Source organism: Octopus bimaculoides, chromosome 20 (assembly GCF_001194135.2).
Source record: "Octopus bimaculoides isolate UCB-OBI-ISO-001 chromosome 20, ASM119413v2, whole genome shotgun sequence".
In the NCBI taxonomy this organism is placed as follows: domain Eukaryota; kingdom Metazoa; phylum Mollusca; class Cephalopoda; order Octopoda; family Octopodidae; genus Octopus; species Octopus bimaculoides.
Genome location: NC_069000.1, coordinates 37,096,296 through 37,102,537, shown reverse-complemented (window position 1 = coordinate 37,102,537; position 6,242 = coordinate 37,096,296). Strand labels below are relative to the sequence as shown.

The 6,242-nt window shown below is 35.4% G+C and overlaps 1 protein-coding gene across 1 annotated transcript in view; it reads right to left on the bottom strand.

Moving 5' to 3' along the window:
- Positions 1-6,242, bottom strand: part of LOC106871144 (protein shifted-like) — a 92,118-nt gene that overhangs the window by 33,847 nt on the left and 52,029 nt on the right. The gene's annotated exons all lie outside the window — the stretch shown is intronic.

The following is a 6,242-nucleotide window of genomic DNA, read 5'->3' as shown; positions in this document are numbered from 1 at the left end:
ATATATATTACGCTATGTATCATCAATATGTATTTAAAATACGCTATTTGTTTTTGTATTTACACTTATTCCACTATTTATTATTCACCTTCATGTATTCAATTGTATTCCACTTTTACCTTTTATATTCAATTTTCTGAGACCTATCATGTTTTCAGCTTTAACCAACTTACTTATTATACTGCACGTATATAAGTCTTGATTTTAACAGATCAAAAACCAGAAGTAATTTGAAATTACAGATTGAAATTTAAGAAACCCAAGGTGTATTGGTGCTTCCTCATCTCTATATGAGGAACTTTGTTCTTCAGGAACTTTGTTCTTCAGGAACTTTGTTCTTCGGGAACTTTGTTCTTCGGGAACTTTGTAGTAAATGTGAATAATAATGCTTATGTAAATTTGTATCTTTTGAGTAGAAACCACACCTGCTATCTCTTGAAAACCTCTATAAAATTATCTGACATGCTTGTAAGATCAAGTACCAATGTGTAAGTACACATGTACTTTGATAGTGTTGCAGACACATACATGTACATCATTTAGGAAATTAGGTAGAATATTTGTTGTAGAAAATAACATAATGTAGAATAACGAGTGAATCATTGACTGCAACATATTGTACATATTAAAAGTTATCAAACCTGTATATTTGGAAAGTGATAAATATAATTAACTTATTTTCCCTGTTATTTTGGTATTTTTACTTACATCGTCATACTCTCATTTGAAATTTATATCTTGTACATTTTTCAACAATATCTCCAATTGGAAAAATCGAATATTTATACATACAAACCAAAAAAGTTGTAACCCGCCGTCATTATCGACAGCTCGGATACTCTAGTAAATTTGAAATAGGGAACGAGAAACAAACCTAGTGACGTCATGAAAGGGAGACAGATTCAGTGATGTCATAGAAGAGGAACAAATCTATTGACGTCAAAATACAGATCACAGTCTCACAAACGTCATAACAAAGGAAAACTATTGAAGTCACGACGCCATAAAAAAATGAAGCAAACCTCTTGTGTCTTTCTGTTTCAAATTATCTCCCATGTTTACGATATCTGTTGAAAATTTTAACCGTTAGTTCAATCCATACATTAGTAATGATAGTATGAACAATATTTTGTGGCAAGCTGGCAGAATCGTGAGCACATCGGACAAAACGCATAGTGGCATTCCTGGCTTTACGTTCTGAGTTCAAATACCACCTAGATCGACTGTGAATTTTTAAAATCTTTTTCGGGGTCGATTAAACAAGTAGCAGCTGAGCACTGGGATTGATATAATCAACTTGCCCTTTCCCCTAAAATTGCTGTCCTTGTGTCTACAGTAGAAAGAATTACTAACAATAATATTATCGGAAACTAACAGTTACTAATGAGCATTACTAAATCAATGGTATTTAATAACGATTTATTAGTGGCAACTGATAATGATCTATGAGCGCTTCTTAATAATGACGTATGACTGATATTTAATGATGGCTTAATGAGTGAACTCTAATGAATAATACTAAAGAAAGATTTATGGGTGGGACTTAATAGCATCTTAAGAATGGTACTTAGTGACATCATAAGAGTGCTATCTACTAACTGCATGTGGATGCCTAATGGATGATGCTCTGTAAGGACTAAGGAATGATGTTCCATAACACCTTATGAGTGGTACCTTATAACATTTTAAAATTGACTGAAAACACTAATGTAGCAATAAGGAAAAAGACAGACCTGGCACGACAAAGACACCCGGTTTAGGGGATAACTGCGCCCATCCGTTCTACTCTGCCCACTATTCCTAGAAGGTTACTGGGTTTAGAGTCTTCTGGTGCCTCCTCAATAGAGTTCTATCAGAAGCAGCGTCCGGCTAAAGCATCTGTTTTCAGTAAACCTCTCTACGTATTCCTTATAGACATCATCGGAAAGTGGAACTTGGGCGTAGAAAAAGTAAATGAAATAAGGCGAAAATAGCTAATAGTTTTTCTTACGTAATTTCGACCATAATCGGAGTATTTCTATTGTCAGATATGTGACTTCATCTGCATATACAACACGGCTGAATATATTTGAATATATAATAAATATATATTATATTATAATGAGCATATTATAATTTCACGCATTTTTCAAGTTGAGTTATCAGGATGGTAACCTAGGAGTAGAGCAATAACGAGATGGTTGGATAACATCCATAGCTTCGGTTGGTCACGCTTGGAAATCCAGCCTGAAAATCTAATGGTGGTTGCTTTTGATAGGACCCTGTGAAGAAGGTGTCTGAGAACTCTACCCCAAGTAATATCAGCACTGGCTTTAGCTTGGTATGGGTGCTGTCACTGAAGTGTAAATTTAAATAACCCAAAATTTCAATAATTATTGTTCTATATTATTCATATTTTAGGCCACAAAATTCCTAGTTCGAATACTGTCTGGACATTATACACTTTCAAGAATAAGACATACGATGACAAAAGATGGAAATGTAGTATAGATATAATACTGCAAGTATATACTGTTGTTACAAAGGGGAAATATTCTGGTAAATATGATTTTAAATGGTACTACTCGAAATTGAAATATTGTTTTCTAGTTCTACAAAAGAAAACCAATAAGGGATCAAGAATTAATTCTAATGAGAAATAATGTTCATTGATCACGTAACTGGTTCAAAGAATGCTGCTCGTTTTCTTTTTGCGCGCTTTTTACTGTGAGGTGAACTATATAAACCAGTGAGTGAACACATGGTGTGGAGGTTGGTGGTGTGAAGTCAGGTGATCTGGGACTACAGTCAGTGTGAAGCTGACAACGAAGACAGTTGGAAAAAAGATGCGACGTGACCAGTCGAAGTGAACTCGGGCGACGAAGAACCACATTACACAAGATAAATAGCCAGGTACGACTAATACTTCCAGACTTGCTGGGCTGGCCTGCAGTTTCCCAGCTGCTCACTTGACTGTTGGAACTGTGTTGGTGTCAGGAGGCCGCATTTTGCAACAATATATAAAAATTGTATTAATAGTCCGAACAATAATATTATTTTACAACAGCTCATATAGAGACTTAAAACTGTTTAGATGTCTCAACACATCCAAAGTAATAATACAACTCTTTGGATGTATCAATTGTTTGGATTTCTCTCCACATCAAAACAATTAAAGGCCGGCACTTAAAGAAAAGATCAGAACGGAATCAGAACACTTTTTGGTAAGTTTCCCTCTAGTGTCCAAGCAGTCGTCAATAAAGCGAAAACAACAGTTTTTAACAAACAAACAAGCATCTTCGGAGCTAAAGCCATCTAGTAAATGGCATACTCTTGCATTCTAGTGCAGCCGTTTTGATGCCGCTTATTTGGCGTCACTGATACGACGTTTTCAAATTTCTCTCGTCTCTCTCTCTCTCTCTCTCTCTCTCTCTCTCTCTCTCTCTCTCTCTCTCTCTCTCTCTCTCTCTCTCTCTCTCTCTCTCTTTCTCTCTCCTTCCTGACCTTAATGTGAGTACAAACGTGAATGTGTGTTTCCTCCCAATGTTAAAAAATGCACGTCAAAACAGGATGAATGACCAGTCAGTCAGGCCAATTCATCAGCTGCACCCAATCGTCTAAACAGCTGCACCCAATCGTTTCATTCGGCGGAAGGGGCTAGTCCAATGATCAAACTTAAAAGCCTGAAAATACTAAACTCCATAACAGTACACGTGACAATGGCATAAAGGAGACGCGGGCTGACGTATAATAAAAGCTTAAATAAGCAAACTTAGATATGACGGAAAATAATGACGGTAAAAGAAATAATTAATATTTATGCTGACAGAGAATATTATATGCAGGAAGCAGTAACGAATCTCTTGTAATAAGAAAACTGTTATAAAATAAAGATGACTTGCTTATTAATTTTAAATTCGTTCCGACAGGTTCGAGTATGAATATGCTAATCGCTGGTGTATTTTCTCGCATGAGAACAACTCCTTTACGACAAATGTATGTTCATACCATACTCGATTCTATAGTGCAAGAGACTCTAGAACAACCGGTGTTTCGACATCGTTGTTTCCCATCAGCCAGAAATGCCCGGGTTTAATAAATTTAACAAAAGTCAACGCTCTTGTTTATAAATTCAGCAGACAAACTGATTGCTGATAACGAATTATTAATATAAAATACCTATTATTATAAAACATGAAAACAACTTTTCCTTTACGACGAATGTGTGTTCATAACATATTCAACGCTTCAGTGCAAGGAACTCTAGGACAACCGTTGTTCCGGCATCGTTGTGTCTCGACGGGCAAAAGCACACGGGTCAACTGACTCTAATAAAAGTCGACGCTCTTGTTTAAAAATTCAGCAAATAAATTGCTATTTGATGAGAATTTATTATTATAAAATACCTACTACATAAATATTGCTTTCAAATTTTGACACAAGGACAGCAAATTCGAAGCAATGGGTAAGTCGATTACATCGACCCCTGTGTTCAACTGGTACTTATTTTATCGACGCCGAAAGGGTAAAAGGTAAAGTCAACCTCGGCGGAATTTGAACTCAAAACATAAAGAAGGACGAAAATACCGTTAAGCGTTTTGGTCGGCGTGCCAACTCGCCGCCTTTCTACAACACAAATATTGAGAAATAGAACTATGACTACAAAAAAAATTATCAAAATGGAAACTATTTAACGTCAGCAATGTGGCCAACACACATGACATGGAAGCTGATATAGAAACAATAACAGAAAATGTCGCAAAAGCTAAAAAAATGAATTAAATTCGGGACTGCAAAATGTCAATGCAGTAAACAGACACTGGCTTAGCCGGAGAAAAAAACTGTACAGAGGAGACGTGGTTAAAAATAAAAATAGTAGATAAATATAGGTGCAGATCTGGCTATGTGGTTAGGTAGCGCGCTTTGCAACCATGTGGTTGAAAATATCTTCTACCATAGACCCAATCTGATCAATGCCTTGTAAGTTTGGTAGAGAGAAACTGTGAAGAAGCGCTATATATATATATATATATATATATATATTACTTTTATTGGCTTAGCTCGACTATACTGGAGCACCGATGTTGTGTGTGTGTGTACGAGTAAGTATATATGCGGGTATATTTGTGTATGTTTGTGTGTGAGTCTGTGTGTCTATGTGTATGTCTGTGTCAATGTCTGGTATCACACTCTACTCCTGCTTGATAGCCAGTGTTGGTTGGCTTATGTCCCCGTAACTTAGCGGTAAAATATGTACCAAACTGGAAAAAAAACTGAAGTGCTGAGGTTGATTTGTTCGACTATTATCTTCAAGTTGGTGTCCCAGTATGGCCGCAGTCCAGTGACTGAAATACGTGAAAAATAAATGGGTTTTTCTGGAGTTTTCTTTTTTTTTTTTCTTTTCAAGATTTGTACTTATTTTACTGTTAAGTTACGGGGTCATAAACAAACTAACACTAATTGTCAAGCGGTGGATAGAATGTGATACCACAAACACACACATACACACAGACATGTACAGAAACATACACAAACACACACACACATACACACAAACACGCGCGCTCGCATAATAAATTCAGCCATAGCTTGAATACCTGCTTCTGTGCCAGGAATTTAGGAGAGAGGCTGAGTCGATGCCACCAGGACAAATACTTGACGTGTACTTTATTTTATCGATCCCGATAGGACGAAAAGCAAGGCTGATATCAATGTGATTTGAAGCTGATAACGTAAAATAAAACAAGTACACAAGAAGGTTTTTTTGATCGGCATATTAACAATTCTATAAATCTACCGAGCAATATTAAACCCGATCATAAAATATTTATTCACTATATACACGAGATGTTCATATAAATATATATATGTAAGAATATCATTAATAATAAACATATAGATAAATAATCACATCGATAATAGGATGTTAGTATAGTTCGATAGTGGACCTTGTGTTCTGTATAATGCACACGATAGACTTAGACATAAGGAAATTGATGGAGACAATTATATTAAGTTAGTAATGTTAGAAGTTAGTGAGCAGATATGCAAAGCCACTCATAGCAAGACGCCATTAAGAAAAGATATATATATATATGTGTTCATGTATATTTATATGTATGTTTGTGCGGGTGTGTATGTATATTATATATACATACATGCATACACTCATATATGCAAACATACATACATACATATATACATACATACATACATACACACATATATATATATATATATATATATATATATATATATATATA